This window comes from Triticum aestivum, chromosome 5B, assembly GCF_018294505.1.
Source record: "Triticum aestivum cultivar Chinese Spring chromosome 5B, IWGSC CS RefSeq v2.1, whole genome shotgun sequence".
NCBI lineage: Eukaryota > Viridiplantae > Streptophyta > Magnoliopsida > Poales > Poaceae > Triticum > Triticum aestivum.
In genome coordinates, this window is record NC_057807.1 from 78,980,317 (window position 1) to 78,993,686 (window position 13,370).

Genomic DNA, 13,370 nt, shown 5'->3' on the forward strand with positions numbered 1-13,370 from the left:
CTACTTTTATTTGCATCTTTATATTCTGCATCTATATTATAAATACCAAAAATGTATTTATCTTATCATATTATCTATATCAGATCTCAGTTTCGCAAGTGGCCGTGAAGGGATTGACAACCCCTTTATCGCGTTGGTTGCGAGTTCTTTGTTTGTTTGCGTAGGTTCGTGGGACTTGTGAGGAGCCTCCTACTAGATTGATACCTTGGTTCTCAAAAACTGAGGGAAATACTTACGCTACTGTGCTACATCACCCTTTCCTCTTCAAGGAAAACCAACGCAAGCTCAAGACGTAGCAGTGCGCCCCTCCCCAAGGGCCCAAGGTGTTGGAAATATGCCCTAGAGGCAATAATAAATTAGTTATTATTATATTTCCTTGTTCATGATAATCGTTTATTATCCATGCTATAATTGTATTGATAGGAAACTCAGATACATGTGTGGATACATAGACAACACTATGTCCCTAGTAAGCCTCTAGCTGACTAGCTCGTTGATCAATAGATGGTTACGGATTCCTGACCATGGACATTGGATGTCGTTGATAACGGGATCACATCATTAAGAGAATGATGTGATGGACAAGACCCCAATCCTAAGCCTAGCACAAAGATCGTAGTTCGTATGCTAAAGCTTTTCTAATGTCAAGTATCATTTCCTTAGACCATGAGATTGTGCAACTCCCGGATACCGTAGGAATGCTTTGGGTGTACCAAACGTCACAACGTAACTGGGTGGCTATAAAGGTGCACTACAGGTATCTCCGAAAGTGTGTGTTGGGTTGGCACGAATCAAGACTGGGATTTGTCACTCCGTGTAAACGGAGAGGTATCTCTGGGCCCACTCGGTAGGACATCATCATAATGTGCACAATGTGATCAAAGGGTTGATCATGAGATGATGTGTTACAGAACGAGTAAAGAGACTTGCCGGTAACGAGATTGAACAAGGTATCGGTATACCGACGATCGAATCTCGGGCAAGTACAATACCGCTAGACAAAGGGAATTGTATACGGGATTGATTGAGTCCTTGACATCGTGGTTCATCCAATGAGATCATCGTGGAACATGTGGGAGCCAACATGGGTATCCAGATCCCGCTGTTGGTTATTGAACGGAGAACGTCTCGGTCATGTCTGCATGGTTCCCGAACCCGTAGGGTCTACACACTTAAGGTTCGATGACGCTAGGGTTATAAAGGAAGTTTGTATGTGGTTACCGAATGTTGTTCGGAGTCCTAGATGAGATCTCGGACGTCACAAGGAGTTTCGGAATGGTCCGGAGGTAAAGATTTATATATGGGAAGTCCTGTTTTGGTCACCGCAAGGCCCGAGGCGCAGGGAAGAGGGGGAGGGGGGCAAACCCTAGGGCAGATGCGCCCTAAGGCCCACCCCAGGTGCGCCTCCCCTCTCTCCCCTTCTGGCCGCCACCCAGATGGCATCTGGGGGCTGCCGCCACCCCTGGGAAGGGAACCCTAGAGGGGGCGCAGCCCCTTCCCCTTCCCCTATAAATAGTTGAGGTCTAGGGGCTGCCCAAGACATGAGTTTCTCTCCCTCTTGGCGCAGCCCTACCTCTCTCCCTTCTCCTCTCCCGCGGTGCTTGGCGAAGCCCTGCGGGATTGCCACGCTCCTCCACCACCACCACGCCGTTGTGCTGCTGCTGGACGGAGTATTCATCAACCTCTACCTCTCTCCTTGCTGGATCAAGGCGTGGGAGACGTCACCGGGCTGTACGTGTGTTGAACGCGGAGGTGCCATCCGTTCGGCACTAGGATCTCCGGTGATTTGGATCACGACGAGTACGACTCCTTCAACCCCGTTATCTTGAACGCTTCCGCTTAGCGATCTACAAGGGTATGTAGATGCACTCTCCTTCCCCTCGTTACTGGTTTCTCCATAGATAGATCTTGGTGACACGTAGGAAAATTTTGAATTTCTGCTACGTTCCCCAACAGTGGCATCATGAGCTAGATCTATTGCGTAGATTCTTTGCACGAGTAGAACACAAAGTAGTTGTGGGCGGTGATTTTGTTCAATATGCTTACCGTTACTAGTCCAATCTTGTTTCGACGGTATTGTGGGATGAAGCGGCCCGGACCGACCTTACACGTACACTTACGTGAGACAGGTTCCACCGACTGACATGCACTTGGTGCATAAGGTGGCTAGCGGGTGTCAGTCTCTCCCACTTTAGTCAAAACGGATTCGATGAAAAGGGTCCTTATGAAGGGTAAATAGCAATTGGCATATCACGTTGTGGTTTTGCGTAGGTAAGAAACGTTCTTGCTAGAAACCCATAGCAGCCACATAAAACATGCAAACAACAATTAGAGGACATCTAACTTGTTTTTGCAGGGTATGCTATGTGATGTGATATGGCCAAGAAGAATGTGATGAATGATATGTGATGTATGAGATTGATCATGTTCTTGTAATAGGAATCACGACTTGCATGTCAATGAGTATGACAACCGACAGGAGCCATAGGAGTTGTCTTAATTTATTGTATGACTTGCGTGTCATTGAACAACGCCATGTAATTACTTTACTTTATTGCTAACCTGTAGCCATAGTAGTAGAAGTAATAGTTGGTGAGACAACTTCATGAAGACACGATGATGGAGATCATGATGATGGAGATCATGGTGTCATGCCGGTGACGATGATGATCATGGAGCCCCGAAGATGGAGATCAAAAGGAGCAAAATGATGTTGGCCATATCATGTCACTATTTGATTGCATGTGATGTTTATCATATTTATGCATCTTGTTTGCTTAGAACGACGGTAGTAAATAAGATGATCCCTTATAAAAATTTCAAGAAAGTATTCCCCCTAACCGTGCACCGTTGCGAAAGTTCGTCGTTTTGAAGCACCATGTGATGATCGGGTGTGATAGATTCTTACGTTCACATACAATGGGTGTAAGCCAGATTTACAGACGCGAAACACTTAGGTTAACTTGACGAGCCTAGCATGTACAGACATGGCCTCGGAACACAAGAGACCGAAAGGTCGAGCATGAGTCGTATAGTAGATACGATCAACATGAAGATGTTCACCGATAATGACTAGTCCATCTCACGTGATGATCGGACACATCCTAGTTGACTCGGATCATGTAATCACTTAGATGACTAGAGGGATGTCTATCTGAGTGGGAGTTTATGAGATGAACTTAATTATCCTGAACATAGTCAAAAGATCTTTGCAAATTATGTCGTAAGCTCGCGCTTTAGTTCCACTGTTTAGATATGTTCCTAGAGAAAATATAGTTGAAAGTTGACAGTAGCGATTATGCGGACAGTAGAAAGCTTATGTCCTTAATGCACCGCTTAGTGTGCTGAACCCCAATCGTCGTCTGTGGATGTTGCGAACATCGGACATACACGTTTTGATAACTACGTGATAGTTCAGTTAAACGGTTTAGAGTTGAGGCACCAAAGATGTTTTTTCGAAACGTCGCGAGACATATGAGATGTTTCGAGGGCTGAAATTGGGATTTCAGGCTCGTGCCCACGTCAAGAGGTATAAGACCTCCAACGATTTTCTTAGCCTGCAAACTAAGGGAGAAAAGCTCAATCGTTGAGCTTGTGCTCAGACTGTCTGAGTGCAACAATCACTTGAATCGAGTGGGAGTTGATCTTCCAGATGAGATAGTGATGTTTCTCCAAAGTCATTGCGACCAAGCTGCTAGAGCTTCGTGATGAACTATAACATATCAGGGATAGATATGATGATCCTTGAGGTATTCACGATGTTTGACACCGTGAAAGTAGAAATCAAGAAGGAGCATCAATTGTTGATGGTTGGTGAAACCACTAGTTTCAAGAAGGGCAAGGGCAAGAAGGGACACTTCATGAAACGGCAAATCAGTTGCTGCTCCAGTGAAGAAACCCAAGGTTGAACCCAAACCCGAGACTAAGTGATTCTGTAATAAGGGGAACAGCCACTGGAGCAGAATTACCCTAGATACTTGGTAGATAAGAAGGCTGGCAAGGTCGATAGAAGTATATTGGATATACATTATGTTAATGTGTACTTTACTAGTACTCCTATTAGCACCAGGGTATTAGATACCGGTTCGGTTGCTAAGTGTTAGTAACTCGAAATAAAAGCTACAGAATAAACGGAGACTAGCTAAAGGTGAGCTGACGATACGTGTTGGAAGTGTTTCCAAGGTTGATGTGATCAAGCATCGCACACTCCCTTCTACCATCGAGATTGGTGTTAAACCTAAATAATTGTTATTTGGTGTTTGCGTTGAGCATAGACATGATTGGATTATGTCTGTCCCAATACGGTTATTCATTTAAGGAGAATAATGGTTACTCTGTTAAATTGAATAATACCTTCAATGGTCTAGCCCTTAAAAGGAATGGTTTATTGAATCTTGATCGTAGTAATACACATTTTCATGCCAAAAAGGATATAAGATAGTAATGATAGTACCACTTACTTGTGGCACTGCCATGTAAGTCATATTGGTGTAAAACGCATGAAGAAACTCCATGTTGATGGATCTTTGGACTCACTCGTTTTTGAAAAGTTTGAGACATGCAAACCATGTCTATTGGTGTATACGCATGAAGAAACTCCATGCAGATGGGTCATTTGGACTCACTTGATTTTGAATCACTTGAGATATGCAAATAATACCACATAGGCAAGATGACTGAAAAGCCTCGTTTTCAGTAAGATGGAACAAGATAGCAACTTGTTGGAAGTAACACACTTTGATGTGTGCAGTCCAATGAGTGCTGAGGCATGCAGTGAATATCGTTATGTTTTACTTCACAGATGATTTAAGTAGATACTGTATATTTACTTGATGAAACACAAGTCTGAATTATTGAATGGTTCAAGTAATTTCAGAGTGAAGTTGAAGGTCATTGTGACAAGAGGATAAAATGTCTATGATATGATCACAGAGATGAGTATCTGAGTTACGAGCTTTGGCACACAATTAAGACATTGTGGAAATTGTTTCACAATTAATACCGCCTGGAACACCATAGTGTGATGGTGTGTCCGAACATCATAGTTGCACCCTATTGGATATGGTGCGTACCATGATGTCTCTTATCGAATTACCACTATCGTTCATGGGTTAGGCATTAAAGACAACCAAACTCACTTTATTAGGGCACCACGTAATTCCGTTGAGACGACACCGTTTGAACTATGGTTTGGAGAAACCTAAGTTGTCGTTTCTTAAAAGTTTGGGGATGCGACGCTTATGTGAAAAGATTTCAGGCTGATAATCTCGAACCCAAAGCGGATAAAATACATCTTCATAGGATACCCAAAATGGTTGGGTATACCTCCTATCTCAGATCCGGAAGCAAAAGTAATTGTTTCTAGAAACGGGTCCTTTCTCGAGGAAAAGTTTCTCTCGAAAATTGAGTGGGAGGATGGTGGAGACTTGATGATGTTATTGAACCGTCACTTCAACAAGTGTGTAGCAGGGCACAGGAAGTTGTTTCTGTGGCGCCTACATCAATTGAAGTAGAAGCTTATGATAGTGATCATGAAGTTTTTGGATCAAGTCACTACCGTACCTCGTAGGGTGACAAGGATATGTACTACTTCACAGTGGTACAATAATCCTGTCTTGAAGGTCATGTTGCTAGTCAACAATGAACCTACGAGCTATGGAGAAGCGATGGTGGGCCCAAATTCCGACAAATGGTTAGAAACCATGAAATCCGAGATAGGATCCATGTATCAGAACAAAGCATGGACTTTGGTGGACTTGCCCGATGATCGACAAGCCATTGAGATAAATGGATCTTTAAGAAGAAGACGGACGTGGACGGTAATGTCACCATCTATGAAGCTCGACTTGTGGCGAAGAGTTTTTTCACAAGTTCAAGGAGTTGACTACGATGAGATTTTCTCATCCGTAGCGATGCTTAAGCCCGTCGGAATCAAGCTAGCATTAGCTGCATTTATGAAATCTGGCAGATGGATGTCAAAACGAGTTTCCTTACCAGTTTTCGTAAGGAAAGGTTGTATGTGACACAATCAGAAAGGTTTTGTCGATCCTAAGGATGCTAAAAGGTATGCTAGCTCCAGCGATCCTTCCATGGACTGGAGTAAGCATCTCGGAGTTGGAATATGCACTTTGATAAGATGATCAAAGATTTTGGGTTTATACAAAGTTTGTGAGAAACTTGTGTTTCCAAAGAAGTGAGTGGGAGCACTATAGAATTTCTGATGAGTATATGTTGTTGACATATTGTTGATCAGAAATGATGTAGAATTTCTGGAAAAGTATATAGGGTTATTTGAAGGGTGTTTTTCAATGGAAAACCTGGATTAAGCTACTTGAACATTGAGCATCAAGATCTATGAGGATGGATCAAAACGCTTAATGGTACTTTCAAAATGAGCACATACCTTGACATGATCTTCAAGGTGTTCAAGATGGATCAGTCAAAGAAGGAGTTCTTGCCTGAGTTGTAAGGTATGAAGTTAAGAGTTAAAGCTCGACCACGGCAGAAGAGAGAGAAAAGACGAATGTCGTCCCCTATGCTTCAGACGTAGGCTCTATAGTATGCTATGTTGTGTACCGCACCGGAAGTGTGCCTTGCTATGAGACAGTCAAGGGGTACAAGAATGATCCAGGAATGGATCATTGGACAGTGGTCAAAATTGTCCTTGGAATAAATAAGGACATGTTTCTCGATTATGGAGGTGATAAAGAGTTCGGCGTAAAGGGTTACGTCGATGCAAGCTTTAACACCTATCCGAATGACTCTGAGTAGCAAACCGGATACGTATAGTGGAGCAACCATTTGGAATAGCTTCAAGTGGAGCGTAGAAGCAGCATTTACAATATGTCATAGAGAATTGCGAAGTACATACGGATCTGAAAGTTGCAGACCAGTTGACTAAAACCTCTCTCACAAGCAAAACATGATCAAACCCCAGAACTCATTGAGTCTTAATCACATGATGATGTGAACTAGTTTAATGACACTAGTAAACTCTTTGGATGTTGGTCACATGGCGATGTGACGTGTGAGTGTTAATCACATGACGATGTGAGCTAGATTATTGACTCTAGTGCAAGTGGGAGACTGTTGGAAATATGCCCTAGAGGCAATAATAAATTAGTTATTGTTATATTTCCTTGTTCATGATAATCGTTTATTATCCATGCTATAATTGTATTGATAGGAAACTCAGATACATGTGTGGATACATAGACAACACTATGTCCCTAGTAAGCCTCTAGTGACTAGCTCGTTGATCAATAGATGGTTACGGTTTCCTGACCATGGACATTGGATGTCGTTGATAACGGGATCACATCATTAGGAGAATGATGTGATGGACAAGACCCCAATCCTAAGCCTAGCACAAAGATCGTAGTTCGTATGCTAAAGCTTTTCTAATGTCAAGTATCATTTCCTTGGACCATGAGATTGTGCAACTCTCGGATACCGTAGGAATGCTTTGGGTGTACCAAACGTCACAACGCAACTGGGTGGCTATAAAGGTGCACTACAGGTATCTCCGAAAGTGTGTGTTGGGTTGGCACGAATCGAGACTGGGATTTGTCACTCCATGTAAACGGAGAGGTATCTCTGGGCCCACTCGGTAGGACATCATCATAATGTGCACAATGTGATCAAAGGGTTGATCATGGGATGATGTGTTATGGAACGAGTAAAGAGACTTGCCGGTAACTAGATTGAACAAGGTATCGGTATACCGACGATCGAATCTCGGGCAAGTACAATACCGCTAGACAAAGGGAATTGTATACGGGATCGATTGAGTCCTTGACATCGTGGTTCATCCAATGAGATCATCGTGGAACATGTGGGAGCCAACATGGGTATCCAGATCCCGATGTTGGTTATTGAACGGAGAACGTCTCGGTCATGTCTGCATGGTTCCCGAACCCGTAGGGTCTACACACTTAAGGTTCGATGACGCTAGGGTTATAAAGGAAGTTTGTATGTGGTTACCGAATGTTGTTCGGAGTCCCAGATGAGATCTCGGACGTCACAAGGAGTTTCGGAATGGTCCGGAGGTAAAGATTTATATATGGGAAGTCCTGTTTTGGTCACCGGAAAAGTTTCGGGTTTTATCGGTAACGTACCGGGACCACCGGGAGGGTCCCGGGGGTCCACCAAGTGGGGCCACCATCCCCGGAGGGCTGCATGGGCCAAGTGTGGGAGGGTATCAGCCCCAGGTGGGCTGGTGCGCCCCCCACAAGGCCCAAGGCGCAGGGAAGAGGGGGAGGGGGGCAAACCCTAGGGCAGATGGGCCCTAAGGCCCACCCCAGGTGCGCCTCCCCTCTTTCCCCTTCTGGCCGCCACCCAGATGGCATCTGGGGGCTGCCGCCACCCCTGGGGAGGGAACCCTAGAGGGGGCGCAGCCCCCTCCCCTTCCCCTATAAATAGTTGAGGTCTAGGGGCTTCCCAAGACATGAGTTTCTCTCCCTCTTGGCGCAACCCTACCTGTCTCCCTTCTCCTCTCCCGCGGTGCTTGGCGAAGCCCTGCAGGATTGCCACGCTCCTCCTCCACCACCACGCTGTTGTGCTGCTGCTGGACGGAGTCTTCCTCAACCTCTCCCTCTCTCCTTGCTGGATCAAGGCGTGGGAGACGTCACCGGGCTGTACGTGTGTTGAACGCGGAGGTGCCGTCCGTTCGGCACTAGGATCTCCGGTGATTTGGATCACGACGAGTACGACTCCTTCAACCCCGTTCTCTTGAACGGTTCCGCTTAGCGATCTACAAGGGTATGTAGATGCACTCTCCTTCCCCTTGTTGCTGGTTTCTCCATAGATAGATCTTGGTGACACGTAGGAAAATTTTGAATTTCTGCTACGTTCCCCAACACAAGGCGCATAGGATTGGAAACCCTAGGGTAGGGGGGCGCCTCCACCTTGCTTGGGGGGCAAGCCTCCCCTCCTGGCCGCCGCCCCCCTCTAGATGGGATCTAGAGGGTCTGGCCCCCCTCTCCCCTTCACCCTATAAATAGAGGGAGGGTGGGAGGGCTGCAGCACCCCCTTCCCTGGCGCAGCCCCTCCCTCCTCCAACTCTTCCTCCTCCTTCGTAGTGCTTGTCGAAGCCCTGCAGGAATACCAAAAGCTCCACCACCATGCCGTCGTGCTGCCGGAGCTCTCCCTCAACTTCTCCTCTCCCCTTGCTGGATCAAAAAGGAGGAGACGTCCCCTGGCTATACGTGTGTTGAACGCGGAGGCGCCGTCTGTTCGGCGTTAGATTGGATCTTCCGCGATTTGAATCGCCGCCAGTACGACTCCCTCATCCGCGTTCTAGTGACGCTTCCGTGATCAACACATTTCATATACATCTTTTGGCACTGAGATATGCGGTTTATTGAGTTATATTCATTCATTTCTTGCCATGAATTGTTGAATTTGTGAATGATAATCATATAAAGGGGTCATTTACTAAGTGGTTTGTTTTGCAGAAAAGTGCGAGAAGGCACTATAAACTTCAAGATACGGACTAAGTGGCTAAGAGAACAAAGAAGAGGAGGAAGAATGGACTTGTGCGAGAAGAAACAAAGTAACTAGGGGGCCAACTTGAGAAGAGAGGGTTGTTCTTGCGAAGGAAGAAGGAAGCAGAGGGCCATTGTGCAAATGGAAGATCAGATCGATGGGTCAAAATCCCTAGTCCATCTCCAATTCCCCTCGGGCCTGGCCATATCTCCATCTCTCTTCTCCCCCACCACTTCTTCCACCTCAGGCCGCTGCCACGGCCAGGCCGGCATGGTGGTGCGCCTACGCAACCCAGCCACCACCATCTCCATCCATCTTTGTTGCGCCACCATCCACATCAGCGCCGCTGCGCCATCCATTCACCAGCACCACCATCGCCTCTTGCCACCACTCCATCCACACCGCCGCCACCAGCACCACAGTGCTTCTCGCACCTCGCGCCCATGCTGCTCTTCTTCTTCTCCTACGCCTTGCTGCTGCTCCTTCTTCCCTCGCCTTGCTGCTGCTCCTTCTTCCCTCGCCTTGCTGCTGCTCCTCCACTTCTCAACTCGAACCAGCTGCTCCTCTCCTCAATCTCTGCTGCTGCTATTCTCTAAGCCCCTCACGCTGCTGCTGTTCCTCTTCTTTGCCACGCCTCTGCTGCTTTCTTCTCCTCAAAACTGCTGCTGCACCTTCTCCCTAATTCCCCTCTTCTCCTAACCTTGTTGTTGTACTTTTCTGAACCCCTACTACTGCTGTTTCCCTCATTATCTTTCTCTGAATTTTCTGTAAGCTGAGATGTGTTATGCTTTGTAATGTTCAGATTTGAGTAGTGCTTGACACTTGTTCAGTTTCAGACTTGTGCTTGATTAATAGTACTTATGTTTTTCATCTCAGAGTACTAGAATTATGTCTTGTAACCTCCCCCTGTTTGCATATGTGTGATGTGTGTTCTGTAGTGTTTTTGTTAACTTTGTTCATGTGAAAACATATATGTTTGTGTTGTGATATATTTTTTCCCTATCATATTAGCTTGTTTCTTTCCTTCTGTCATTGCTAGTTATATATGTGTGAGTGTTTGTGTTGTGAGAGTTGTACTGTTACATTGTGACTCTCATTTAGAATGTATGAGTACTAGCTATATATGTCATATATATTATGTTCATGTATGATAGTTATATGTGTTCTTGTCTAGCAGGTTTCCCTAATATTGATTCTCGTTTGTGTTAGTGTTTTAGTTTCTCAAGAATTACAAAAATACCAAAAATAAAGTTAGTAAAATCTGAATCTACCTTTGCTTATCCGCATTTTCATTGGCGACAATCTTGATAGTTTAGGTCTATTTTCTGTTCCCTTCATCTGAATTGTATTACCTAGCATTAGCCGAATATAGTTGCCGTCGCCTAGTCCCTGAGGAGAACACGACACTCGTAGTTTGGGGCGTAAAAACCCTGCTATATTACAATTGATCATTCCGCTTAGCCATCTTCAAAGGTATGAAGATGCTCATCCTCTCTCTATCTCTCTCTTCTTGCTAGAATCTCCATAGATTGATCTTGGCGATGCATAGAATTTTTTTAATTATTGCTACGTTCCCCAACAGTGGTATTAGAGCTAGGTCTATGTGTAGATTCTATGCATGAGTAGAACACAAGTAGTTGTGGGTGTTGGTTTGTTCAATTTGCTTACCGTTACTAGTCATATCTTGGTTCAGCGGTATTGAGAGATGAAGCGGCCCGGACCGACCTTACACGTACACTTACGTGAGACAGGTTCCACCGACTGACATGCACTTATTGCACAAGGTGGTTAGCGGGTGTCTGTCTCTCCCACTTTAGTCAGATCGGATTCGATGAAAAGGGTCCTTATGAAGGGTAAATAGAAATTGCATATCACAGTTGTGGCTTTTGCGTAGGTAAGAAACGTTCTTGCTATAAACCCATATCAGCCATGTAAAACATGCAACAACAATTAGAGGATGTCTAACTTGTTTTTGCAAGGTATGCTATGTGACGTGATATGGCCAAAAGGATGTGATGAATGATATATGTGATGTATGAGATTGATCATGTTCTTGTAATAGGAATCATGACTTGCATGTCGATGAGTATGAAAATCGGCAGGAGCCATAGGAGTTGTCTTAATTTATTGTATGACCTACGTGTCAATGAAAATGCCATGTAATTACTTTACTTTATTGCTAACCGTTAGCCATAGTAGTAAAAGTAATAGTTGGCGAGACAACTTCATGAAGACACGATGATGGAGATCATGATGATGGATATCATGATGATGGAGATCATGGTGTCATGCCGGTGAAGAAGGTGATCATGCCGCGCCTCAAAGATGGAGATCAAAGGCGCAAGATGATATTGGCCATATCATGTCACTTTATGATTTGCATGTGATGTTTGTCATGTTTACATCTTATTTGCTTAGAACGACGGTAGCATAAATAAGATGACCCCTCACTAAAATTTCAAGAAAGTGTCCCCCCTAACTATGCACCATTGCGAAAGTTCGTTATTTCGAAGCACCACGTGATGATCGGGTGTGATAGATTCTAACGTTCGCATACAACGAGTGTAAGCCAAATTTACACATGCTAAACTCTTATGTTGACTTGACGAGCCTAGCATGTACAGACATGGCCTCGGAACACGAGAGACCAAAAGGTCGCACATGAGTCGTATGGTAGATACGATCAACATGGAGATGTTCATTGTTGATGACTATTCCGTCTCACGTGATGATCGGACACGGCCTAGTCGATTCAGATCATGTATCACTTAGATGACTAGAGGGATGTCTATCTGAGTGGGAGTTCATTAAATAATTTGATTATATGAACTTAATTATCATGAACATAGTCAAAAGGTCTTTTCAAATTATGACGTAACTTACTGTTTAGATATGTTCCTAGAGAAAATTTAGTTGAAAGTTGACAGTAGCAATTATGCGAACTGGGTCCGTAAACTGAGGATTGTCCTCATTGCTACGCAGAAGGATTATGTCCTTAATGCACCGCTCAGTGTGCTGAACCTCGAGCGTCGTTTGTGTATGTTGCGAACATCTGACATACACATTTTGATGACTACGTGATAGTTCAGTGCGTAATGCTAAACAATTTAGAATTGAGGCGCCAAAGACGTTTTTGAAACGTCGCAGAACATATGAGATGTTAAAGACTGAAATAGGGATTTCAGGCTCGTGCCCACGTCAAGAGGTATGAGACCTCCGACAAGTTTCTTAAGCCTGCAAACTAAGGGAGAAAAGCTTAATCATTGAGCATGTGCTCAGATTGTCTGAGTACTACAATCGCTTGAATCGAGTGGGAGTTAATCTTCCAGATGAGATAGTGATGGTTCTCCAAAGTCACTGCCACCAAGCTACTAGATCTTCGTGATGAACTATAACATATCAGGGGATAGATATGATGATCCTTGAGCTATTCGCGACGTTTGACACCGTGAAAGTAGAAATCAAGTAGGAGCATCAATTGTTGATGGTTAGTAAAACCACTAGTTTCAAGAAGGCAAGGGCAAGAAGGGATACTTCATGAAATGGCAAATCAGTTGCTGCTCTAGTGAAGAAACCCAAGGTTGAACCCATACCCGAGAGTAAGTGCTTATGAAATGAGGGGAACGGTCACTGAAGCAGAACTACCCTAGATACTTGGTAGATGAGAAGGCTGGCGAGGTCGACAAAAGTATATTGGATATACATTATATTAATGTGTACTTTACTAGTACTCCTAGTAGCACCAGGGTATTAGATACCGATCCGGTTGCTAAGTGTTAGTAACTCGAAATAAAAGGCTACGGGATAAACGGAGACTAGCTAAAGGTGAGATGACGATATGTGTTGGAAGTGTTTCCAAGGTTCATGGGAGTGGTGTTAAACCT